Here is a 27,660-nt window from a genome sequence, read left to right on the forward strand (position 1 = left end):
TTCAAAGAGTCATGTACCACAATGTTCATTGCAGCACCATTTACAATAGCCAGGACATGGAAGCAACCTAAGTATCCATCAACAGATGAATGGATAAAGAAGGTGTGGCACATATATACAATGGAATATTACTCAGCCATAAAAAGAAACGATACTAAGTTATTTGTAGTGAGGTGGGTGGACCTAGAATCCGTCATACAGAGTGAAGTCAGTCAGAAAAACAAATACCATATGCTAACACATATATATGGAATCTAAAAAAAAAAGGTTCTGAAGAACCTAGGGGCAAGACAGGAATAAAGACGCAGATGTAGAGAATGGACTTGAGGACACAGTGAGGGGGAAGGGTAAGCTGGGACGAAGTGAGAGAGTGGCATGGACATATATACACTACCAAATGTAAATAGATAGCTAGTGGGAAGCAGCCACATAGCACAGGGAGATCAGCTCGGTGCTTTATGACCACCTAGAGGGGTGGGATAGGGAGGGTGGGAGGGAGACACAAGAGGGAGGGGATATGTCAATATATGTATACATAGAGCTGATTCACTTTGTTATACAGCAGAAACTAACACAACGTTGTAAAGCAATTATGTTCCAATAAAGATGTTTAGAAAAAAGTGTAATGTGTAAACCTTGATTGGGCCCTGGACTAAATAAATAACCAGCTCTATAAGACAAAAAAAATAATAATTATTATTATGCTGGGCAACAATAGACACAAACCAGGACTGTTCTCAGCACACCGGGACATACTGTCACCCAACCCATCACCTCCATGCCAGCTCGCTCTTCCCCTGGCTGTTAGCCTGTAAATCTCCTGAGAGAGAACCATTTCTTCAAGGTGGGAGCTCTGCCTTTGCTGCCTTAACAGAGCCCATATTTGCCTGAAACACCAACACTCATCGATTCATGATAATAATATGATACATCTGCAACTTCTGACGTCTTACTCTTCCCCCTTTCTGTCATCTGTGTGTGCGTGTTAATAACACTTAACGTGAGAAACAAAAGTGTACATTCTATCATTTGTGTGTGTGTTAATAACACTTAACAGGAGAAACAAAATAAAAGTGTACAATACAGTATTGTTAACTACAGCCACAACGTTGTACAGCAGATCTCTAGACTTTATTCATCTTGTATAACTGAAACTTTGTATCTATTGTAGAGCAACCCCGCAGGATCCCCTCCCCATAACCCCTAGCGGCCACCATTCTAATCTCTGTTTCTATGAGTCTATTTTAGACACCTCAGTAATTGGAATCATGCAGCATTTGTTTTTCTGACTGGCTTATTTCACTGAGCATAATGTCCTTTCCATACAATGATGCTGTCACATACGGCAGGATTTCCTTCTTTTTTAAGGACGAAGAACATTCCACTGTATGTACATAGCACTTTTTCTTTATCCATTCAGCTTTCAATGTACCTTTAGGTTGTTTCCATATCTTAGCTATTGTGATAATGCTGCAATGAACGTGAGAGCACACATGTCTCTTCGAGATCCTGATTTCAATTCTCCTGGATATAAATCCAGAGGTGGGATTGCTGGATCATATGGTAATTCTGTTCTTAATTTTTTAAGAAACCACCACACTATTTTCCCTAGCAGCTGCAGCATTTTACATTCCCACAACAACGTACAAGTGTTCCCATTTCTTCACATCCTTGCCAACTTATCTTTTGATTTTTTGATAATAGCCATCCTAATGGACGTGAGGAGATATCTCAATGGAGAAAGGACAGTCTCTTCAACAAATGATATTGGGAAAACAGGACACCTAGATGCAAAAGAATGAAACTGAACTTTATCTTGCATCATACACAAAACTCAATTCAAAATGGATTAAAGATTTAAACATAAGAACTAGAATGTAAAACTCCTAGAAGAAAACATAGGGAGAAAGCTTCATGACACTGGACTTGGCAGTATCTCAGATATGGCAACAAAAGCACAAGTAACAAAAGCAAAATTAGACCAGTGGGACTACATCAAACTAGAAAGCTTCTGCACAGCAAAAGGAACAATTACAGAGTGAAAAGGCAACTTACAGGATGGGAGAAAATGTGTGAAAAACATATGTCTGATAAGGAATTAATACCCAAAGCACATAAGGGACTCCTACAACTCAATAGCAAAAAAAAATTTAAAAATGAAGAACCTAGGGGCAAGACGGGAATAAAGACCCAGACCTACTAGAGAATGGACTTGAGGACACGGGGAGGGGAACGGGTAAGCTGGGACAAAGTGAGAGAGTGGTAGTGTATATATGGACATATATACACTACAAAATGTAAAATAGCTAGCCAGTGGGAAGCAGTCGCATAGCACAGGGAGATCAGCTCGGTGCTTTGTGACCAGTTAGAAGGGTGAGATAGGGAGGGTGGGAGGGAGGGAGATGCAAGAGGGAGGAGATATGGGGATATATGTATATGTATGACTGATTCACTTTGTTATAAAGCAGAAACTAACACACCATTGTAAAGCAATTATACTCCAATAAAAATGTTAAAAAAAAATGGGCAAAGGACTTGAACAGACATTTCTCCAAAGAAGACATATACAAATTTGCAAAAAGTCCATGAAAAGATGTTTAATTTCACCCATAATCAGGGAAATGCAAAGCATTCCCACTTTCTGTCTCAGACTTTTTAGTTCACCAAGTATCTTTTTTCATGGTATATTTTACCATTTCCAATGATTATTTTATAAAATGTTACTGAATTGCACCAAACTTCTTCCCCTGATGATGAACCTAATGGTTAAAAGTGAATTGAAGTAAAACTCCTGGATTTGAACTTACTAGTGAGGTATCTTTGAGCAGGTTTTCTTAAGCTCTCTGTGTCACAATTTTCTCATCTGTGAAATGGAGATAAAATAGCACCTACCTCCAAGGATTCTTACAAAGATTCTATGAGTTAATACACACAAAGTGCTTAAAAGAACATGTGGCTGAGAACTTCCCTGGTGGTCCAGTGGTAAAGAATCCACCTTACAACGCAGGGGACTCAGGTTCGATCCCTGGTCGGGGAACTAAGATCCCACATACCGCAGGGCAACTAAGCCTGGGCACCACAACTACTGAGCTCAGGCGCCTCAGCTAGAGCCCGTGTGCCACAAACTACAGAGCCAACACACCCTGGAGCTCACGCCACAACTAGAGAAGAGAAAACCCGCACGCCACAAGTAGAGAGAAGCCTGGGCGCCGCAACTAGAGAGAAGACCGCGCACTGCAACGAAAGATCCCACATGCCTCAAAGAAGATCATGCGTGCCACAACTAAGACCGGAGGCAGTCAAAAATAAAATAAAATTAAAAAATAAATAAATAATAAATCTTAAAAAAAAACCAACATGTGGCTCATAGAAAGTGCTACATACATACTTGCTAAATTTAAAATTGTAATAAAAAGCTAAAGAAGCAGTGATGACCAAAAGAAATAACCCTAAACTAAATTCTAACCCTAAACCAAGCAGAGTATCTCTTATTCAAGGAGAACAAAGGAAAAGCAAACCAGATTTGGTTAAGCACAGCTTCTGGTGCCAAGGACTAAGGTAAGTACTTTAAATGCATCATCTTATTTAATCCACACAAAAGCCCTGGAAGGTAGGAGTTGTTATTATCCTCATTTTACAGATGAGGAAAAAAGGGCTCAGACAGATGCAGTGCCTGGCCTCCACCATACCACAAAACCAAAGCCCCCAAGAATTGAGCCCAGATAGGACAACTAGAAAAAAAAAAAACCCCTAAAAAACGAAAAAGCAAAACCAACCTCAGTGTCAGGCTGACTTTCACCTGCTTGCACTCTCCTTGTTTCTAGCATCTATTAACACCTATACCCAGAGGGCCCTGCTTTGTCCCTTTAAAGCCAGGACCCCTGGACAAGCCCTTCCTTGGCTCTGTGAAGAGCTGACACTGGCTAGAACTTTCAGAAAGACATCCTGAGCCCCAAGGAGGAATCTAAAGGGATCAAGCACAGGAAGCAGAGAACTGGTACCACTGCCACTGAACAGTGCTCAATCCTCCACGGGGAGCTCACTCCTGGACCACACTGGCCTACCCCATTGCTGGGATAGTGTGGCTTTCACCTCCATGGGCTGGCCCACTTCCTGGCACCTGGTCCATCCCCCTCCACTAATAAAAAGCTCCAGTCCCCAAGTAACTAAAAGCACCTCTGAACCTTGGCCACCCAATCCACTTACTGCCTACCAGGAGGTGATGCAGGTACAGTCACTGACCAGGTCACATGTACATTTAATGTATATTCATGTATATTTTGATAATGTTAGTAAAATACTGCATTTAGTCAAACCAATAGAAGTGTCCCCTCTTTGGGTAGGTGTATTCATCAGACAACACCTGCCACCCTTCCCCCTCCCTCACACACTAATGTGCATGCACATGTACACACACGTACACACACACATACACACACATGCATACACATCTCTTAAACAACTGGCTTGAAAAATCAGCAGGTAATACAGTGACACAAGCAGCCACTGCCTGGGTAATAGAATGTCTCAAACAGCATCTCAAATAACTCACTCCCCTATTTTTGGAGAACATACCAGGACAGGTAGAACTGGCCCCCATTTATAAATGACTACAAAAGAAAAATATAACCAATATGGTGCCTAGAAAGATATTTTGTAAATTAAACAAGAAAGAATAAAGTATGCAGGGAAAACAGACTTTTCTAAAATGATTTGTTGCGTGAAATGCCATTAAATTTCAGACTAACTGCTTTGTGTTCTCCATAAATTCAAGAAAACCTGGTTTCTATGAAAAAAAAAGAAATTTAAAAAACTGAGATAAACAGAGATAAAAAGGGACCTAGTTAAAATGCTAGAGGAACTTCCCTGGTGGCGCAGTGGTTAAGACTCCACACTCCCAATGCAGGGGGTCTGGGTTCGATCCCTGGTCAGGGAACTAGATACCACGTTCATACTGCAACTAAGAGTTTGCATGCCACAACTAAGGAGCACACGGGCTGCAATTAAAGAGCCAGCGAGCCACAACTAAGAAGCCCGCCTGCCACAACTAAGACCCAGCGCGACCAAATAAATAATAAAATATTTTAAAAAATAAATAAAAGGCTAGAAAAAATTTAAATACAGGTAATTAAAAATAAAGAGTGTTCTGAAATTCAATAGTTGATCAGGGAACTTTAATGTATTTAAAAGCTATAAGTCGCAGAACTGAGGCTGTGGAATCCTGAAGCAGTGATACGCAGAATAAAACTTTCCAGAAATGAAGAAAAAAAGAAGTCGATGAAGATCCTTATAGTGTTTCTGATTCTCGAGGAACATAAAGCCTTATTTTATCCCCCATTAAAAGCAAATCTCCAGGGCTTCCCTGGTGGCACAGTGGTTAAGAGTCCGCCTGCTGATGCAGGGGACACGGGTTTGTGCCCCGGTCTGGGAAGATCCCACATGCCGCGGAGCGGCTAGGCCCGTGAGCCATGGCCACTGGGTCTGCGCGGCCAGAGCCTGTGCTCCACAACGGGAGAGGCCACAACAGTGAGAGGCCCGTGTACCATACTGCAAAAAAAAAAAAAAAAAAAAAAAGCAAATCTCCATATATTACAGTATCCTTGCTCAGAAATACTGGATATTTTAGTTATTTTATACAATAGGGTGCTGCTTGGTAGGGAGTAGAATGGGTGTCCTGGGTAGAAGAAAGGGTTAGCACAACATGTATCCACACAGAAGACACTTGAGAGAAATCAGAAAAGATGCGCAAGAGGGGAGAGGGTAAAGGAGACAGGGAGAGGAAAACAGACCAACTCAACTGCCTTCTCCAGGGGAGTGTGTGTGAAGGGGGCCCTGCATGCATCAGGGAAGGGTACTGTGGTGACTGAATAATGTCCCCCTCAAAAAAATGTCCATATCTTAATGCCTAGAACTTGTGAATATGTTATTTACATGGCAAAAGAGACTTTGTGGCTCTCATCAAGTTAAGGATCTTGAGACAGGGAAATTCTCCTGGGTAATCTGATGGGCCCCATGTAATCACAAGGATCCTTATAAGTAAAAGAGAGAAGCAGGAGAGTCAGAGGAGATGTGACGACAGACGCCGAGGTCTGAATAAGGTGGCACCATGCACCAAGGCCTAGAGGAGCCACCTTGCCTGAAAGGGCAAGGAAACAGATCCCCCCTAGAGCCCCCAGAAGGAACACAGCCCTGCTGTCACCTTGATTTTAGGCTTCTGACCTCCAGAGATGTAAGATAATAAGTCACTAAACTTGTGGTAATTTGTTACAGCAGCCCTAGGAAACTAACACAGGTGCTTTACTGAAAAGAGGAATAGAGGGCAGAATTAACTCCAGCCTCTCTATCTTATACCTAACTTACAGGCTCGATGCTTTCCTATCATCAGTTGAAGAACTAACCTTGACTATGATATTAAATGTAGAATTTCCATAAAGAGAGTTCAAAGAGGACTGAGTCTTTGGCATATTGGGTAAGCCTGTCACTACAGGTACCAGTGCAGATGGAAAGCTCCCATAATAAAATTACCAGAAAGAAAATGAGGAATATGAAAAACAAGAGAGATATATGGATAATGAGAATTCCTAAAACATAGATCAGATTTTAAAAATAAGCTACATAGAATGTCCTAAATATCCTAAATAATAATTTTTCAAGCATCAAAGAAGAAAAAACAAGGTATCTATACGGGTAAACATTTATATAATTAAATGATAATGTCAGACTTCTCCTCTACAATACTAGGCTGCAAAAGCTAATGATTAAATATTCACAGGGTTTGAAGCACTCTTTGTTCATATATATCAGGAGCAAAAATATATTTACAAATGTAAAAGGACTCAAAAAGCACATGCAGAAACACCACCACCACCATCCACCCCATTCCCGCTGCCAATTAAATTTCCTCAGGAAAGTACTAAAATACCCTAACCAAATAGGGGTAATTTTTTTTTTTTTTAATGAGAATGGGTAGTTATATTTTTAAAAGCCTGGTAGCGAGCACCAAAACAAGCTAAATAGGGAATTTTCTTTAAAAATGATGTAAATACAGTTATAAACAATATAAATGCTATTACTAATTCTTTTCAAAAAGATATACAGACATATAACTTAAAATAATAATGGTTAAATTAGAAACATGGATAAAAATCCCACATGGCATCCCAAATCCTCAGCAACTGAGGAAATGAATAAGGATTAGATAAGAATATAGAAAACTACACTACCTGCCCTGTCCTGCACAGGGAAAGCCAACAAAACATTTTGTATTTTGAAGGCAAAGACATAAGTTTTAGGAAAAGTTAAATTTAGGTTTGTTTTAAACACAGCTAAATGTATCCAATAGTGAGACTAAAAGCAGGATATAACAGGAACACTGAATTGATAAAACCAGGAATCAGTGATCTCGTTCTATAAAGGCCAGCTGGTAAATATTTTAGGCTTCTGAGATACATACTGTTATTGTCTGTATATTCTTTATTTTGTTTCGTTTTGCAGCCATTTAAAAATGAAAAAGCCATTCACGGCCTGCGTGATGTACAAAAATAGGCTGTAGGCTGGCAAGCCCTGCACTAGGGTTAAAAAGGAAGGAGGTAGGAAGAAAGAAAAATCTAAAAACAAGCAGAAGAAACAGAAAGCATCAAATAGAGATGATCAAAGTTAGACAAAATAGAGTAGATGTGACCTTCAGTATACATGGCCTCTATTTCCCTAGTAAAATACAATGACTCCCAGACTGAGTCCAAAAATCGAGTATAACTAAATATTTTCCATGAGACATAATCTTAAGCAATTAGATTCAAAAAAGGTTAAATGTGAACGAATGGGCAGGTTTAATAGGCAACTATCAGCCGAAAAAATGCAGGTGTACCAATATCCATATCAAAGTAGAATTCAAAGACAAGGCCTTAAATAATACAAAGGAAGTCATTTTACACTGATAAAAGATGGAATTCACAGAGAAATCCTATCATGACATTTTCTGAAGTAACACTGCACTGAAATCTATGAAGCAAACTGTTAGAAATCAACAAAAACATACTATGAGTAAGGCAATTTAACATACCTCTCTGACTTTGCCCAATCCAAAAGGCAAAATTTAAATAAGGATAAGGAAATGCAACCAGTATAATTATTAACGTTGATATAAAAGACATAAACAAAACCTTTTTTTCCTACAGAGAATTCTTTTTACTGTGCTTTGAGTATTTTTCCAATGATGATTTAAAAAGAATGATAATAATGCCCCAAAAGAACCTCAGCAGATAATTTTTAAGTGCTTTATAAGCTGTATTACCTGATCACAAGGCCAAAGATTAAGTAACACTTAACCACTGATAAATTTTAAAAGAGCAGAGAAGATGGAACACACCACTATTCATTTCACAAAAATTTCTATAATAATCATGACACAAAATCTGACCAAAATTGCAAAAAGTATAAGACTATAAACCAATATCGTGTGTATGAATAAAAATGTTAAAAAGAATTAAGAAACCAAGTCCTATCATATACGAAAACAATAATCTAACATGACTAAGTAAACTTCATTCCAGAAATAAGGATATTTCAACATTAATAAATCAACTGATATATTTAATCCAAGGAGAAATAAATTTTAAATTAAAAATCATACAAGTGAATCAACAGATGCCAAAAGATATCTGATTAGAATAAATATCCATTCTTGATTTAAATTTATAGTAAAAGAGTTGCATTATCATTATTTGAAAGTCATTATCTACCTAGGAAAGCCAAGGTAATCAATAGGAAAATCTTTATAACTTACACACAAATTCAACAAGATAACCAGCATAAAAGTAAACAAACTAACTGCTTTATCATGTAACGTGATCAACCAATAAGAAAATACAAAGCTGGGGAAGAAGACATCTTCATTTGTCATACATCCATGTATAAATACACACGTGAATGTGAGCAAATACACATACACACACAACGATATACACAGTGTGCCTGTAAATGTTTAACAACTGACTCTCATGGGGAAAAAGTTCTGGCTTATCACATTCGCTACAGATTTCTGTGTTTTAAATATTCCCACCACAATGGATTAAAAATGACCAACATGGGGCTTCCCTGGTGACGCAGTGGTTGAGAGTCCGCCTGCCGATGCAGGGTACATGGGTTCGTGCCCCGGTCCAGGAAGATCCCACATGCCACAGAGTGGTTGCGCCCGTGAGCCATGGCCGCTGAGCCTGCGCGTCTGGAGCCTGTGCTCCGCAACGGGAGCAGCCACAACAGTGAGAGGCCCGCACACCGCAAAAAAAAAAAAAAAAAAAAAAAAAGACCAACATGGTGCCAGTGAACGTAGAGCTCGGAAGAGAGGTATAATGGGATACCATTATACAGTATTTCTACCTTACTGATATACAATAAACAAACAATTCTGAGAACATAGATAATAATAAATATATAATAATAATAATAAGTCATGAGTTTTGAGTACTTATTACGTTTGTTTTCTAATATAATTTATATGATTGTAATTTTATACCATTTAAGTTTTAAGAATGACTGTGTTTAACAACCATCTTATCAAAGTTCTGAAATTTTAATAATCAACACTTAAAAGCAGGTATATACTGACTCCAGCACATCACTGTTTTAAAAAACCAATAATCTCAACCAGAAAGACTCAATACTTGTAAAAAATATTATTAAATTCCACTGAGAGCCATAAAATAAAACAACAGAAACATATCATGATTGTAGATGGGAAGACTTAATATGCTCAAAATACTGATTCTCTTTAGATTCATCTATGTATTTAAGAAATCACAAACAATATCCCGATTTAATTTTCTTTGGGGGCAATGGCTTGGGGGAGGGGAGAGGGGCTGACAAAACAATCTTAAATTTGATCTGTAAAAATAAACATGCAAGAATACCTAGGTAGATTCACAGAAAGACAGACAAGATGAAAAGGCAGAGGGCTATGTACCAGATGAAGGAACAAGACAAAACCTCAGAAAAACAACTAAATGAAGTGGAGAGAGGCAACCTTCCAGAAAAAGAATTCAGAATAATGATAGTGAAGATGATCCAGGAGCTTGGAAAAAGAATGGAGGCAAAGATCGAGAAGAGGCAAGAAATGTTTAACAAAGATCTAGAAGAATTAAAGAACACACACCTAGAATTAAAGAACAAACAAACAGAGATGAGCAATACAATAACTGAAATGAAAACTACACTACAAGGAATCAATAGCAGAATAACTGAGGCAGAAGAACGGATAAGTGACCTGGAAGACAGAATGCTGGCATTCACTGCTGCAGAACAGACTAAAGAAAAAAGAATGAAAAGAAATGAAGACAGCCGAAGAGACCTCTGGGACAACATTAAACGCACCAACATTTGCATTTGACGGGTCCCAGAAGGAAAAGAGAGAGAGAAAGGACCAGAAAAAATATCTGAAGAGATTATAGTCAAAAACTTTCCAAAAATGGGAAAGGAAATAGCCACCCGAGTCCAGGAAGCGCAGAGAGTCCCATACAGGATAAACCCAAGGAGAAACATGCTGAGACACATAGTAATCAAATTGGCAAAAATTAAAGACAAAGAAAAATTATTGAAGGCAGCAAGCGAAAAATGACAACATACAAGGGAACTCCCATAAGGTTAACAGCTGATTTCTCAGCAGAAAATCTAGAAGCCAGAAGGGAGTGGCATGATATACTTAAAGTGATGAACGGGAAGAAACTAAAACCAAGATTACTCTACCCGGCAAGGATCTCATTCAGATTCGATGGAGAAATCAAAAGCTTTACAGACAAGCAAAAGCTAAAAGAATTCAGCACCACCAAACCAGCTCTACAACAAATGCTAAAGGAACTTGTCTAAGTGGGACACACAAGAGAAGAACAGGACCTACAAAAACAAACCCCAAAAAATTAAGAAAATGGTCATAGCAACACACACATCGGTAATTACCTTAAACGTCAATGGATGAAATGCTCCAACCAAAGGACACAGCCTTGCTGAATGGATACAAAAACAAGACCTGTACATATGCTTTCTACAAGAAACCCACTTCAGACCTACGGACAAATACAGACTGAGAGTGAGGGCATGGAAAAAGATATTCCATGCAAATGGAAATCAAAAGAAAGCTGGAGTAGGTATACTCATATCAGATAAAATAGACTTTAAAATAAAGAATGTTACAAGAGACAAGGAAGGGCACTACATAATGATCAAGGGATCAATCCAAGAAGAAGATATAACAATTATAAATACATATGGACCCACATGGGAGCACCTCAATACATAAGGCAACTGCTAACAGCTATAAAAGAGGAAACAGACAGTAACACAATAACAGTAAGGGACTTTAACACCTCACTTTCACCAATGGACAGATCATCCAAACAGAAAATTAAAAGGAAACAGAAGCTTTAAATGACACAATAGACCTGACAGATTTAATTAATATTTATAGGACATTCCATCCAAAAACAGCAGATTACACTTTCTTCTCAAGTACACACGGAACATTCTCCAGGATAGATCACATCTTAGTTCACAAATCAAGCCTCAGTAAACTGAAGAAAAATGAAATCATTTCAAGCATCTCTTCTGACCACAACACTATGAGATTAGAAATCAATTACAAGGAAAAAAATGTAAAAAAAACAAACACATGGAGGCTAAACAATACGTTACTAAATAACCAAGAGATCACTGAAGAAATCAAAGAGGAAATCAAAAAATACCTAGAGACAAATGACAATGAAAACACGATGATCCAAAACCTATGGGATGCAGCAAAAGCAGTTCTAAGTGGGAATTTTATAGCTATACAAGCCTACCTCAAGAAACAAGAAAAATCTCAAATAAACAACCTAACCTTACTCTAAAGGAACTAGGGAAAGAAGAACAAACAAAACCCAAAGTGAGCAGAAGGAAAGAAATCATAAAGATGAGAGCAGAAATAAATGAAACAGGAACAAAGAAAACAATAGCAAAGATCAATAAAACTAAAAGCTGGTACTTTGAGAAGATAAAGAAAATTGATAAAGCATTAGCCAGACTCACCAAGAAAAAGAGGGAGAGGACTCAAATCAATAAAATTAGAAATGAAAAAGGAAAAGTTATAACGGACACTGCAGAAATACAAAGCAACCTAAGAGACTACTACAAGCAACTCTATGGCGATAAAATGGACAACCTGGAATAAATGGACAAATTCTTAGAAAGGTTTAACCTTCCAAGACTGAACCAGGAAGAAATAGAAAATATGAACAGACCAGTCACAAGTAATGAAATTGAAACTGTCATTAAAAACCTTCCAACAAACAAAAGTCCAGGACCAGACGGCTTCACAGGTGAATTCTATCAAACATTCAGAGAAGAGCTAACACCCATCCTTCTAAAACTCTTCTAAAAAATTTCAGAGGAAGGAACACTCCCAAACTCATTCTATGAGGCCACCATCATCCTGATACCAAAACCAGACAAAGATAGTACTAAAAAATAAAATTACAGACCAATATTACTGATGAATATAGATGTAAAAATCCTCAAAAAATACTCGCAAACAGAATCCAACAACACATTAAAAGGATCATACACCATGATCATGTGGGATTTATCCCAGGGATGCAAGGATTCTTCAATATTTGCAAATCAATCAATGTGATACACCATATTAACAAATTGAAGAATAAAAACCATATGATCTTCTCAATAGATGCAGAAAAAGCTTTTGACAAAATTCCACACCCATTAATGAAAAAAACTCTCCAGAAAGTGGGCATAGAGGGAACCTACCTCAACATAATAAAGGCCATATATGACAAACCCACAGCAAACATCATTCTCAATGGTGAAAAAATGAAAGCATTTGCTCTAAGATCAGGAACAAGACAAGGATGTCCACTCTCACCACTATTAGTCAACATAGTTTTGGAAGTCCTAGCCACGGCAATCAGAGAAGAAAAAGATATAAAAGGAATACAAATTGGAAAAGAAGAAGTAAAACTGTCACTGTTTGCAGATGACATGATACTATACATAGAGTCCTAAAGATGCCATCAGAAAACTACTAGAGCTAATCAATGAAGTTGGTAACATTGCAGGCTACAAAATTAATGCACGAAAATCTCTTGCATTCCTATACACTAATGATGAAAAATCTGAAAGAGAAATTATGGAAACACTCCCATTTACCATTGCAACAAAAAGAATAAAATACCTAGGAATAAACCTACCTAAGGAGACAAAAGACCTGTATGCAGAAAACTATAAGACACTGATGAAAGAAATTAAAGATGATACCAACAGATGGAGAGATATACCATGTTCTTGGATTGGAAGAATCAATACTGTGAAAATGACTATACTACCCAGAGCAATCTACAGATTCAATGCCATCCCTATCAAATTACCAATAGCATTTTTTACGGAACTAGAAAAAAAATCTTAAAATTTCTGTGGAGACACAAAAGACCCCGAATAGCCAACACAGTCTGGAGGGAAAAAAAAGGAGCTGGAGGAATCAGACTCCCTGACTTCAGACTATACTACAAAGCTACAGTAATCAAGACAATATTGTACTGGCACAAAAACAGAAACATAGACCAATGGAACAAAATAGAAAGCCCAGAGATAAACCCACGCACCTATGGTCAACTAATCTATGACCAAGGAGGCAAGGATATACAATGGAGAAAAGACAGTCTCTTCAATAAGTGGTGCTGGGAAAACTGGACAGCTACATGTAAAAGAATGAAATTAGAACACTCCCTAACACCATACACAAAAATAAACTCAAAATGGATTCAAGACCTAAATGTAAGACCAGACACTATAGAACTCTTAGAGGAAAACATAGGAAGAACACTCTTTGACATAAATCACAGCAAGATCCTTTATGATCCACCTCCTAGAGAAATGGAAATAAAAACAAAAATAAACAAATGGGACCTAATGAAACTTCAAAGCTTTTGCACAGCAAAGGAAACCATAAACAAGACAAAAAGACATCCCTCAGAATGGGAGAAAATACTTGTAAATGAATCAACAGAGGATTAATCTCTAAAATATATAAACAGCTCATGCAGATCAATATTAAAGAAACAAACAACCCAATCCCAAAATGGGCAGAAGACCTAAACAGACATTTCTCCAAAGAAGACATACAGATGGCCAAGAAGCACATGAAAAGCTGCTCAACATCACTCATTATTAGAGAAATGCAAATCAAAACTACAATGAGGTATGATCTCACACCAGTTAGAATGGGCATCATCAGAAAATCTACAAACAACAAATGCTGGAGAGGGTGTGGAGAAAAGGGAACCCTCTTGCACTGTTGGTGGGAATGTATATTGATACAGCCACTATGGAGAACAGTATGGAGGTTCCTTAAAAAACTAAAAATAGAATTACCATGTGATCCAGCAATCCCACTACTGGGCATATACCCAGAGAAAATCGTAATTCAAAAAGACACATGCACTCCAATGTTCACTGCAGCACTATTTACAGTAGCCAGGCCATGGAAGCAACCTAAATGCCCATTGACAGACGAATGGATAAAGAAGATGTGGTACATATATACAATGGAATATTACTCAGCCATAAAAAGGAACGAAATTGGGTCATTTGTTGAGACGTGGATGGATCTAGAGAGTGTCATACAGAGTGAAGTAAGTCAGAAAGAGACAAACAAACATCGTGTATTAACACATATATGTGGAACCTAGAAAAATGGTACAGATGAACTGGTTTGCAGGGCAGAAGCTGAGACACAGATGTAGAGGACAAACGTATGGACACCAAGGGGGGAAGCAGCGGGGGTGGTGCTGGTGGTGTAATGAACTGGGTGATTGGGATTGACATGTATACACTGATGTTCATAAAATGGATGACTAATAAGAACCTGCTGTATAAAAAATAAAAGAATAATTATAATAAATAAATATATTGGCATTGCTCTATTTCTTACGCTGGGTAGTGGTTTGTGGGTACTTATTTTATCATTGTTTTTTAAACTGCACATATATATTCTATAATCTCTTTTCTACTTTATAATATTTCATAATAAAAAATATATTCAAAAGTGAAAAAAGAAAAAGAATACCTAGGAAAATTTTACAAAGACAATAACATTCAGCAGGCCCTTGATCTTAAAGCTATTACTAGGCTAGAATGTTCAGAAAAGCATGGGACCAAGCAGTGAAGAAACAGAAGCACTGGTCTCAGTCCAGTAGGGTAGAAAGATGTCCAAACAGGTAATTCCACTCCCATGTGGTAAGTGCCAAGATGGTAGCCAAGAGGACTTCGGGGTACTGGAGTGCCTGGGAATGTCAGAGAAAGGAAGTGACATCTGAATAGATTTGCCTTTTCACGTCCTTTGAATCTTTCATCAAACTGCTTTCCAGAAAGTTTGTACCAATTCAAGTATGTAAGACTGCCTATTTTCTTTTTTTTTTTTTTTTTTAATGGCAGTACGCGGGCCTCTCACCGTTGCGGCCTCTCCCGCTGTGGAGCCCAGGCTCCGGACGCGCAGGCCCAGTGGCCATGGCCCACGGGCCCAGCCGCTCCGTGGCACGCGGGATCCTCCCAGACAGGGGCACGAACCCGCGTCCCCAGCATCGGCAGGCGGACTCCCAACCACCACGCCACCAGGGAAGCCCAAGACTGCCCATTTTCTAACATGCTTGCCAACACTGGGTATTATGTCTTTTTTATTTTATCTTGCCTAGTTTGACAGGTGGAAATGGTACCTTATCTTAATTAGCATGCCTGATGTCTAATGAGGCTGGTAATATTTCATACACTCATAGGGTGCTTCTAGTCCTACTTTTGTGGAAATCCGTCTCTCCTCCATGCTCTCCCAGACCCTCATGCTATCTTATAACTCCCAAGTGTATCTTACACCCCACGGTGTATCTTATACACTGTGTCATGGCCATGTGTATGTCCATCTTCCCCACAAGACTTCAAGTCAGGAGTAGAGTCTATTTTATCCCTGTATCTACAGCACAAAGCACTGATGCTCTGACATCATGTGTCAAATGAACAAGACAGCAGGTTCCGGAGCCCTTGGTACTTCACTGGGGTGTCAGCAGCGGTCATATCGGAACCACAGAAAAATGGTGCCGCTTTCCCAGGGACAGTTCTGCCAACATTATTAACAGCAACTGGGCACAAACAAGGAGAAAAACAAAAACAGAGCAAGGCTGGAGTTCATCCCATTGTGTGTGATCATCAGGCAGAGAGAAGTCTGTAAAACTCAAGGAGAATTGTCTTCAGAAAATACGTTTTGCTTAAGAGACTGTCCCAGGGTACCTGCGGAACTGTCAGAGAAAATTAGATTCTCCGCAAATAACAGTCACTTGAATTTCTACTTTATTTCTAGAGTTCTAGAGTTCTTTAACTTCCATTTGTTGTGTCTTTACAGCACCTCCTTTCAGAAAGGCAGTTGGTCTGGCATTATCTACTCATCAGACACTGGGAAGGCACCATGGGGAGATGATAGGACACTTCAGCAGACGATGAGTTTATACAAGTTTGCTGGGACATGTGTATAAGAGCCCAGCCCTTCCTTCCACAGCTACTTAAGGGGACCCTGAGAACAGGAGCTGCTTAACCCACTCAGTATCTGTAGTGGATGGAATGATTCCCCTCCACCAAAATATACGTGCACATCTTAATCCCTCAAAAGTATAAATGTGGGACTTCCCTGGTGGTCTAGCGGGTAAGACTCTGCGCTCCCAATGCAGGCCTGGGTTCGATCCCTGGTCGGGGAAATAGATCCCACATGCATGCCGCAACTAGGAGTCCACATGCCACAACTAAGAAGTCCACATGCCGCAACGAAGAAGTCCGCATGCCGCAACTAAAGATCCCGCATGCCTCAACTAAGACCCAGTGCAGTCAAAATAAATAAATAATAAATAAATAAAAATAGTAAAAAAGTGTAAATGTGACCTTACTTGGAAAATAGGTCTTTCCTGATGTAATTATTGATAATTTAAGGATCTTGAGATGAGAGTGTCTTGAATTATGTGTGATGAGTGATGCAGCCACTAAGGATGCCAAGAGCTACCAGCAGCACCAGACAAGGAACAGAGTGTCCTCTAGAGACTTCAGAGGGCGTGCAGCCCCAATGACATATTGATTCAGACTCTGACCTTCAGAACTGTGTGAGAATAAATTTCTATTGTTTTGAGCACCCAAGCTCATGGTCATTTGTTACAGCAGCCCTGGCAATCTATACAGTGGCCAGTCTTGTTCATTGGTGCCTGAATACTTTTGTGGCATCTATTATATTCCACAATCCCCCCACTTCTTCCTTCGCTCCTAGACTGTCATTCAGACCACTGCAGCAGCCTCCTCGTGGTCCCCGGCCTGCAGCCTTGCCCCCTCCAAGCCAACCCCCCACCTCCACAAGATGTCAGGAAGAGCTTCCATAAATTTAAACCAAGACTGATACTCTCCTACCTTCAAATCAATGGCTGGCAACCCAATCATGGACATTGAGATAACTCAATATGCTCAGTCTGATGTATGAGGATTACCACCATCTGGCCCCAGCTTGGCTCTTGCATCTTATATCTGCCAAGACCAACTCCCTGAACACCCTCTACTCCAGCCAGGACTGCAAGGCTGTCACTTGGTATTCCAGGTATACCCTTCTCTTTTGTCTGTCTGTCAAGACTGCTCAAGTGTCATCTCATATTCGAGAACTTCATTCAGTCCTTCCTTCTACCTCTACTGCCAACACAACAGAACTGAGCTCCCACACCTCATGTCCCCATTGTCTGCAGCCCACTCCTGAGTTATAGCATCAACTGCAGCCAATTAATACTCCTCTGTGGACTTGTCCATTTCCCTGTTAGCCTATGAGCACCTTTAGGGCCGGGTCCATCCTTATCTGATTTGCCTTCGTATCCCAGAACCTAGCCTGGTACCTGCACACAACAGGGATCCAACAGAGAAATGGGTGGGTGGGTGGAGACATGGGTATGTGGATGAATGTACCAACTAGCAAAGTACCAAATGAATCAATATATGGACAACTTGTTGAAAGAGGAGTTAAATGCGAAGGGTGCCAGAGCTCAAGAGGAATAGCTGGGAGTTACACAGATGAACTCTAGGTGGCGAATCAAAAGTTGACTGACTGAAGGGCTTCCCTGGTGGCGCAGTGGTTGAGAGTCCGCCTGCCGATGCAGGGGACGCGGGTTCGTGCCCCGGTCCGGGAAGATCCCGCATGCCGCGGAGCAGCTAGGCCCGTGAGCCATGGCCGCTGAGCCTGCGCGTGCGGAGCCTGTGCTCTGCAACGGGAGAGGCCACAACAGTGAGAGGCCCGCATACCTCAAAAAAAAAAGTTGACTGAAGACAAATACATCATAACAAGACTGGTATTTCCTGGAGCTTCTCAGTTTATAAATCCCTTTCATATGCTTCAAGCCATTTACTCCTCTCAGTGACCTGGCGAGGTAAGGAATTACTATTATCTCTATTCACAAAAAGGGAGCCAAAGCCCACAGAGCTTGTGGACATTAGCCCAGGTCTCCTAGTCAGTGAGGGATGGGTCAGGACCCCAGGACCTAGGTCTGTGCAGCTCTTCAGTCTATGTTCTTTCTGTGAGGGGCCCACCTGCTCTCTCTGCTTTAAGTCGCAGACTGTCCATCAAGCACTTGTAGAGAAATAAGGGGAGGAGTGAATACTCGACTGTGTCCACGTGGAAGCCAGAGATACACACTGTTTGCCTGAAAATGACTGATAGGACGGAAACTGACAAGTCATCATCCACTTCTGGCACTGCTGATGACTGGTTAACGTGAATGTTGTGTTGATTCCCGCTACATGGGAGCCGACGTCACTTATCGTTAATGGAGTGTCAACGTATGCTTGCCTAAAGGAAAAGGTTCTTTTGGTTGTTGTTGTGGTTGTTCTCAATTTTCCCCTCATTTTATAGCCATAAAAAAAGAAAATATTCAGCAGAAAGGATGATGCTACCTAAGGGTAGAAAGGGAAGGCATCCTTCTGATTTATTTCCTTCTTTCTTGACTGGAACAACCCAGAGCCGGTCAAAATGCTGGTGGAAGTCAGAGGATGGACCTGGGTTCTGAGAGTAGCCAAGCACTCTGGGCTCTAGATCAGAACTTGAGAATCCAACAGCCACAGCTAGAAGGTGTTCAAAGTTCAACCAGGACCACCAGGCTCTCGGCTGAGCTAGGCTCACCTCTGCCCAAGGATGATGACTGCAAATACAAATAACAGATAATACTAGCGAGCGCTTCACTCTGGACAATGGAATGTGTTGAGTAAACACTTTACCTTCCTGTAAGCCTGACAATCACTTTATGAGGGAGGGACAGATCCACAAACTCTGATCTGAGAATTCTGAATTCTCCAAAGCTTTGAAAACCAAAAGATTTTTTCCTAAGTTTGGTGCAAACGTATTTGGTGCTAAGACTTAGGTTAAACGGATGTAGACTTGTTTGTAGTTTTTCCCTCTCCTTCTTAGTGGTCATATCTATACTTTTTGCTGCAAAAAATATCAACATGCTTGATTTGGGGATGCAATCCCAGACCCGGCTGGGGGTGTTATTTATTCGACAGTATATGGACTATAACGCCTTCCTAAAGTAAATCTAAATTCAGAAACACATTTGGCCCCAAAGGCTGCAGATAAAGGGTTGAGAACGTATTCAACCCAGTTCATGGATGAGGAAACAGGCTCAAAGAGGATAAAGAACTTGCATGAGGTTACACAGCTCAAAAACAGTAGATGTGGGTTTGGAATCAACAGTCTTCCTCGAGAGCTGGTGTGTTAACCACTGTGCTCTGCTACCTCGGACAGATGCCCTTCCCCACCCTCTCAGCCCGGAAGTCCAGCCCCTGCTTGCTCTTGGGCAAGAAGGCAGGATTTCCTGTCTTAGTTGAGCTGCAAGATGATTCCCAGAGCAACAGGACCATCTTTAAAATGTTTTATCAAAGCAAATCCTGGAACTTCCCTGGTGGCGCAGTGGTTAAGAATCCGCCTGCCAATGCAGGGGACACGGGTTCGAGCCCTGGTCCGGGAAGATCCCACATGCTGCTGAGCAACTAAGCCCCTGCGCCACAACTACTGAGCCTGCACTCTAGAGCCCATGAGCCACAACTACTGAAGCCCACGCACCCTAGAGCCCGTGCTTCGCAACAAGAGAAGCCACCGCAATGAGAAGCCCGCACACCACAACGAAGAGTAGGCCCCACTCACCGCAACTAGAGAAAGCCCGCACGCACCCAACAAAGACCCAACGTAGCCAAAAATAAATTAAATAAATGTATATAAAAAATAATTATAATTTTTAAAAAAAGCAAATCCTGGGATAAAGACCTGTGTTTCGAATCTAGAGTCAAATGCAATGATAGCATCAGTCATAACTGGGTAACTACCTGTCAACGATCAGGTTCCATACTTAAATTTTTAGGCTGAGAAGCAAAGAAAGACATCCATCATTTTGCTGATGGCCACCCGACATCCAAGTATCACATGTTCTCATACTACAGAGGTCAAGTCAGTCCCTGGAGCCAGACAGCCTATGTTCCAATCCTGGCTTAGCCACTCAATGGCGGTGTGAGGTTGGCCAAGTCACTTAACCTCTCTGTTCTACAGTTTCCTCAACCAGAACGTGGAAGAATAATAATACCTATCTCAAGAGTTGCCGTGAGGATTAAATGAGTCTGCATTTAAAGCACTTAGAAAACAGCAAGTCCGATATTAGCCTTTCATTCATAAACAGATAATGATAAAGAAAGATACTTTGCTTCACATTTTAACTTCTCTGAAATCAGAGCACTTCTTACCACTGATGTGTCATTTTAGTACAATGTTTATGTTGTTGTTGTTCCCAGAAAGCAGCAGTCTAACCAGCGGTGCCTCTTTTTTCTTTACCGCATTTTAGAATTGAGAGAATATGGTGAATAACATTATTGGAAGAACTGAATGAATTTTTACTTTGTTCTCTTTTTTCTTTATCACATTTTAGAATTGAGAGAATATGGTGAATAATATTATTGGAAGAACTGAATGCATTTTTCCTTTGTTCTCGAGAGAAAGACCTGTGACAAGAGCAGGAATAGATTCAAGCTGTGCTCACCGTGTCTCCGCAGAGAGGTCACACTTTTCCGTTCACGGGCAGATGAATTCTAAAACCAAACACCAAGGTGAACAAGTGTCCGCATTCCAAAGAAAGAGCTGAGCAAATTTTTATTTGCATTTCAAAACTCTAACAAATGGCCTCAATCAACTACTTGGGACTTTTCCTAATTAGTTTTACTCTGTGCCTCTGTCACCTTTCGGAGAAAGCTGAAGATTTTAACCTTCAAAATTAGCAGCCGTGCATGCCAGAAAGTATTTCAAAGAAGAGTCAACGTGTGTCTGGAATCTAACTGTAGTACCTGAAAGCACTGTCTGAGGATTTTCCAGTCTTCCGAGAAGCAAGTCCCCACCCCTTGGGAAAACTAGTCTCGAAACTCAAAGTTTCCCTAAATCACATATCTGAGAAAAATGTTAAAACAGATTTATCCATAGAGGCAAAGAAATAAAACCATAAGAATAAATAAATAGTAAATCTGATGCCTCTCCCCTGCTTAAAATCCTCCAGCGACTTCCTACTGTACTTGGAATAAAATATAACTTCCTTACCACAGCCTTCTGGGCCCCAGGCGACCTGTCCCCTACCCAACTCTCCCCCAGTGTTTTTCATTCTGTTCTCCCCTTTACAGACTATAGTTGAAACATACCAGTCTTTTTTTCTTTCTTTCTTTTTCTCAAACACATCAAGAACATTCCTGCCCCAGGTTCTCTGCATTTGCTATTCCTCCTGCCTGGGAAGATCACCCCCTCCCCAGCTACCAGCATGTTCACTACACAAGGTCAGCCAGAGCAAAGGGTGCCGTTTTCTAATTCATACGAAGGAGCCATATGAGCTATCAGCCATCCTGTCTCCCTGCGATGACTCATTCGTTCCTAAAACAAACATTAATTGAGCACCTACTATAAGTCAGGCACTGTCCTAGGCACTGGGATTATAGCCTTGAATCAGATAGACAAGCTTTCTGCCATTTGGGAGCCTATATACTAGTGGGCTGATATACGTAATTCAGCAAGAAATGATTAGGGAAAACATCAAATAGTAACCAGAGTGCCAAGACAACTGGACTTGGTTCTGTGATAGTGACTGGATGACTACCTTAGACTGGGTAGTCAAGGAAGGCCTCTGGAGGTGCTGGTGTTCATTTTGAGATCTAAATGGCAACACGGAGCCATCAACACAAAGCATGTGTTTGGGTTAGGGAGGGAAGGAAGGGCATTCCATTCAGAGGGAATCCAAGGTGTGAACTCTTATAAAATACCCCGAGGAATGAACAAGTTCTTTGTGCTCTAGAAACAGGAAGTCGGGGTATGGCTAGAAAGCAGTGATCAAAGAGCGGAGAGGGATGAGATGAGGGTGGACAGGTGGGAAGGGGCCAGGTCAGGTGGGAAACTGTACAGGGTCAGCATAAAGCGTTTGGATTTTATTCCCAGTGAGTTGTGAAACCATCTGAGGTTTCAAGCAGGAAGTGTCGTGATCTGGTGTGTATTGTGGAAAGACCATTCTCTAATTCAGAGTTATCCAAAAGAACTTCTTGCCATGAGCGACATGTCCTATATCTGTACCGTCAAATGCAAGAGCCAGTGGCCACATGTGGCTTTGAGCACCTGAAAGGTGGACAGTGTGACCGAGAAACTAAATAATTTATTTTATTCTATTTTAATTAACGGAAATTTAAATACCTGCACAGAGCTGGTAGCTACTGCACTGGTCCACATACCTTAAGTGCTGGGTGGAGAATACAGTTACCTCTTAACACAGGGGTTAGGGGCTAGGATCCTGCGACCCTCCGTACAGTTGTAAATACGCATGTAACCTATAGTTGGCCCTCTGTATCCTTGGTTCCTTTGTACCCACAGCTCCTCTGTGTCCACAGTTCTGCATCAACGGATCCAACCATGACCGTGTAGTACTATGTGTGTATTCAGTATTGGAAAAAAATCTGCATGTAAGTGGATCCTTGCATTCAAACCCATGTTGTTCAAGGGTCAACTGTAATTACAGGAGGACGAGGGGAAGCAGGAAGATTTATCAGGAGGCTTTTACAGTGGTCCGGGCGGGGCGGGGTGGGAGGGAGATGATGATTGACAGCTGGAGGTAGAGATGGAAGGAAGTGGCAAGCCGAGAATATCTTTTCCGGGGTGAGAGCGAGAAAGGGAAAGTGAGGAATCAGATCATCCTAGATTTTTGGTTGGAGCAACTGAGTGGATGGTAGCACCGTTTTGATATGGGGAAGGCGGAGGAAGAAGCAAGTTTAGGGGAGGAAACAAAAACTCAACAACAGCAAAAAACTGCCCCCCCAACTCTTCATGCAGCAGGTTATTCTTGACACTTGGGTCTCAAATGTCAGCTCCAATGTCACCTCCTCAGAGGCTGCGCACAACACCCACCCCACCCCTTCACCACATCTCTCTCTCACACGGTCCTGGCGCCTTCTTCTCCGCACTTAGTATCTACAATTATTGGATCATTTGACCGAAGCATTGCCTCCCTCCTCTCTAAACTGTAAACTCTCTTCACATGGGTCCTCATCCCACACACTTGCCTGGAATGGCACCTGGCAAACAGCAGGTACTTCAATATGTGTTAAATTAATTTGAGACAAATATCTTTATCTTGCAAAAAACAGGGCGGAAGACACAAAAAGGTACATTTCCAGTGTGAATTTATACAACATCAAATAATAGAAAACAACGTGTACTCACACACCTGCCCCAGGTATAACCAGACAAATTCTGTTTGGGGTTATTTACCGGTATTCCTTTCATACAGAAAACTGAGTATAGTTTCCAGGTAACGAGCCACCTCCTCTGACAGGTGCAAAAGTGAGAAGCTTATCTGGACATGATTCCCAGTTCTGTAGTCTTGTTTCTCGTCAAGAGTTATTGGGGAGAGGGCAGAGGGTGTGGAAAATGAAAACAGGGTAAATCCGGGCTGCCGTTTTTTTAAGTTCAGAGTGTCCTTAGGGGTAGGATCCATCATCATTGCCCACCTACATCCCGTCAACCAGCGGCAGATTGTATCCTGGCTGAACAGGTGCTACCTGGCAGGGTGCAGTGGTGGGGGGTGAGGGCGGGGGGAGTACTGCACTTAAGCAGATATTGATTTGAACTGCTCTGTGCAATCCTGACAAAGTCAAGTAGCCTCTCTGGTCTCCACTCCCCAACCCCCTGCCCTGCCTACGCCAGGTGACCCTGCACTCCTTGTCAACCAAGACCTCTAGATATTTTCTCACCAACACCAGGTAAGCCATATCACCTCAAAACTTTTGAACCCCGGAGTAGATCTTCACATTTTCCCACTGCAGGACAGCAAGCAGGAGTTGCACACAACTTGGTCATTATTTCCCACACTCTCCTTTCCTCGCAGAATTCATTCTCTCTGCAACCCAACACACACACTCACACACAATTCCACACCCACAGACACATGCAGAGCTCTCTGCAGCTTCTTTCCCTCTACACTGACTCACAGTCGTGAGAACACATTTCCTTTTCCTCTTCACAGGCTCCCGAAATGAGATCGTTTCTGCTAAAAGCAATCCGAAGCGCCGGGTGAACAACTCCAGAAAATTAGAACAAGTTCCACTAAGGCTGGAGACAGAGAGGAGAAAAATCTGTTCCATTTCAACTGTATTCACATTACCCACAAAATGGAACACTCCTCTCATTTTTCTCACTAATTCCAATTCTGCACAAAAATTAAAACAAAAGCTATTCCTGGCACAAATGGTCACTTTCTATCTGCCATCGGCAATCACTCCAAATCAGGAACGCACCATTCTCTTCACTTTCTGAAGCATTATTCCTCCTCAGAGCAGCTGCAACATCTCGAGTTCCAATGGAAATTACAGACAACATTAAAGAAACAGCTAGAATGTATTAAAGATTTAATGGTGAGTCATTACACACACTGAAAGAAGGTGTAATTCTGCCAGCCCTGAGCCTGATATACAGACATTTCGAACAAGGAAATAATTTGAGGAATATCTGATACAGAATAAAGGATAAGAGACAGAAAACATCAGATATGGAAAACAATATTGTTTGCCACTGATTTGAAAATAACTGAAATGAATAATTGTTCTATCTAATATCCACTGAATAAGATGCAGCTATTCAAAGCTATTTTTACAAAGAGTTTTTTAATAACGTGAGGAAAGTGCTTATTATAGGGTCAAATGAAAAAAGAAAGGAAGATGCATGACAATACATACAGCGTGATTTCAATTATGTGAAAATGCACAGACAACCCAACAGGGAGATATATGCAAATACTAACAATGGTTATCTTTGGGTAGTTAGAAAATACATGCGTCCTTGTTTTCCTAATCCTTCTACTTTTCAGTATTTTCCAAACTTTGTGTAGTAGGTACATATGATTTTTTAACAAAACGTTTTCATCCAGCAAATATTTATTTTAAAATACAGTTCATCTAAAATGTGTAAACTCCTTTGATTTTGTGAAAACGTTTTCTACAAAAGCTTCTGTCTTAAAGTGTCCTTGTGACATTATGATGTTTGAGGAAAGAAGACAGAATTGCCCCCAGGCCAATACTCACCCCCAATTTCTAGGAGAGCTGGCTAAGGATCCAGCTACTGTTTCATGGGGGCTACAGATGACTGGGGTGTCTCGCAGCCTGGCTGTTCCCCAGGGAGCCCAAGGGAATCAACACAGAAAGTTACAGTACCCACAGTTATCAGTCTAATTCACCAAAAAAGGGTTGGGGACTGACTCAGATATGATCATAAAGCACTTGGTCTTTCCTGCCCCGCACTGCATGCATTCTCTTCTCCCCTACACACAAAATCCCTGAAAGGCTAACATTATCATACCCATTTTACAGGTGAGGAAAATGGACACAGAAACGGAAGCCATCTTGCTCAAGGTCCCAAGTCAATCATCTATCAATGTCTGGATGCAAATCCATGTTTGCTGATGCCAATGATCAGACCCTTTGCACTACCCCACATGGCTTCTTTTATCGAGACTGAAATGATTAAAAGGACTGTGTCTGATACATGGAACACTGCACACCACCTGAATGGTGCCTCCTGCCAAAGGGACCCAAACTCTATGGGTTTCATGAACACAAGCAACCAGATCTATGTCTTACCCCTCAGATTCTAAAAATGACACAGCGTTGGAATGAATTATAAATTATGCTCTGTGTATCTGTTTATTATCTTAAAACAATATTTCCTAAACATGGAAATAATAAATCAAAAGATATGAAGCTGCTTAAAGGCTCTTGATATATATTCCCGAAAATTCCTTTAAAAAGGTTTATGAGTTTACATGGCGATGAACATGGTATACAAACAACCATTTATTGAGTCACATCTTTGCCACCACTGGGAATTACAATTTTAGAATACTCTGTCAAACTAACCAGAGAAAGCGGGAAGAAATGTCAGAGTCCGTACCCCAGCATGATGGAATCTAAACGTGCCCATTCAAATTTTCAGCCACAGCAATGTCAAGGCTAGACAACCAGCCCAATTTAGTCCTCTTTTGGGAAAAGGAAAAAAATGCCTGTGGTTAAATTCGGAAACCCAAAATTAGAGGAGAGTTCAAAGACCAACCCAGACCCTAGATCAAATCCAAAATGCCAAACAGACCAACAGAGAGAATGGAGGACCCTGGGTAACATTTACTAAGCATCTATTCAGTGCCACGTTCTTTACTTACATTCTGAATTAGCCCTTAGAACCAACGTTTGCGGAGCTTCATTTATCCTCATTCTATAGACAGGGAAAAGTTCATAAACATGCACAAGGCCACCCAGCTGCTCAATCCAAAGTTCAGATTGAAACCCAAACTCATCTACCCTAAATGTCTTGATTCTTTCTCATTCTGTTTTTATTTTAGTGACTTTCATATCATTTATTGGGTTCTCGGATTTTAAAAGAAACACTTGTTTACTATAGTAAATTTTAAAAAGAGTTTGGAAGTTCTTTTAAAGAAGAAATTAAGAATTGCCCACAGTCTATCACTCAAACACAAGAACTGCCTACACTTGGGTTCATTTTCTTCCATTCATTTATGTAGGACTAATATATCATTTAAATAAAATCATTAATAGAGTGCATATGAAGGTTAGTTATGCTTTAAAATTTTAAAGGAATGATTTAAACTTTTGTACTTTGTTGAAAATTCTTTTTCCCAAGGTCTATAAAACATTAATTTTTTATATTTTACTATTTTTCTGTGGGTTTTGGTTGTTTATTAAATCAACCAAAGGTAATCTAGGACTACCATTAGTGTAAGACTTTTCACATGGCATATCCTTTCTTTTATGTCTGCAGATAATTCCATTACATCGAAGTCACATAATTATTTTAGCTACTTTCTATTACTGGGCATTTAAATTTGTTTTCCTCATTCTTCTCCATCCCAAATAATATTCTGATAAAAATCCTCTTATCTTTTATGTACATCTCCAATTATTTCTCTGAAGTAATAAATTCCTGGGAATGGAATTACAAGTCCAAAGGGTATGCCTATCTAAGATTCTCAAACCACATTTCAAACCACTCTCCAG

The 27,660-nt window shown here is 40.5% G+C and overlaps 1 protein-coding gene across 16 annotated transcripts in view; it reads right to left on the reverse strand.

The window, feature by feature from the left end:
• PTPRT (protein tyrosine phosphatase receptor type T) overlaps window positions 1-27,660 on the reverse strand; it is a 1,174,296-nt gene that overhangs the window by 866,127 nt on the left and 280,509 nt on the right. The window contains exon 1 of one of the 16 annotated variants that reach the window (XM_060285705.1): window positions 24,895-24,920. The exons of the other annotated variants lie outside the window; for them this stretch is intronic. The gene's annotated coding sequence lies outside the window, so the exon portion shown is untranslated. Of the gene's footprint in view, window positions 1-24,894; window positions 24,921-27,660 lie in introns of those variants that run through there. 16 annotated transcript variants of the gene reach the window in all.

This window comes from Globicephala melas, chromosome 15 (genome assembly GCF_963455315.2).
Source record: "Globicephala melas chromosome 15, mGloMel1.2, whole genome shotgun sequence".
Lineage (NCBI taxonomy): Eukaryota > Metazoa > Chordata > Mammalia > Artiodactyla > Delphinidae > Globicephala > Globicephala melas.